Below are 636 nucleotides of genomic sequence, written 5' to 3'. Positions count from 1 at the left end.
ACGCGGACGGTCGTCAACATCGAAATCACCGTCTTTGAAGCGACGAAACCAATCACGGCACGTTGTTTCACTTAGAGCAGCATCTCCGTAAACTTTTCGGAGCTCTCGATGCGCTTCAGCCTCCATTTTCTTCGAATGAAATAAGAAAATCAACACTTCCCGCAAATGACGATTATTTGGCACAAAATCAGACATTTTCACACAACCAAAAGTATATGACGCCAAATTAAAATCACTAACATGTCAAAGCGGTTTGTTTACCATATGTCTAAGCTTGGTTCATGACGTTTTGGATATGTCAAAATCGACCAGCACTTACTGCTGGAGCCATCTATTGACAAACAGCGGGAACTTAGTTGCGCACCTAATAATAATAACATCTTGTTACGTACCATTAGTTGTATGTATGTATTATTGAAGAAGCTGTTAACGTAAGTGAAAAAGAATTTTACACATATAATGTTTATGTAAAATTCTATTTGTATGTTTTATTAATTATGTTTGTAGAATGCACATTTAGATTAGAGAGATTCATATATATGACAGATGCTTTAATTAATTAATTGAAACATTAAATTGTTTATTAGATATATTTGTGACTTTTTCTGTATTGTGTTCACAATTATTAATACTATG

The sequence above is a fragment of the Odontomachus brunneus genome, unplaced genomic scaffold (genome assembly GCF_010583005.1).
Source record: "Odontomachus brunneus isolate Ranch 3 - 2012 unplaced genomic scaffold, Obru_v1 Obru_scaffold_111, whole genome shotgun sequence".
NCBI classification, from domain to species: domain Eukaryota; kingdom Metazoa; phylum Arthropoda; class Insecta; order Hymenoptera; family Formicidae; genus Odontomachus; species Odontomachus brunneus.
This window is presented reverse-complemented; position numbering follows the sequence as displayed.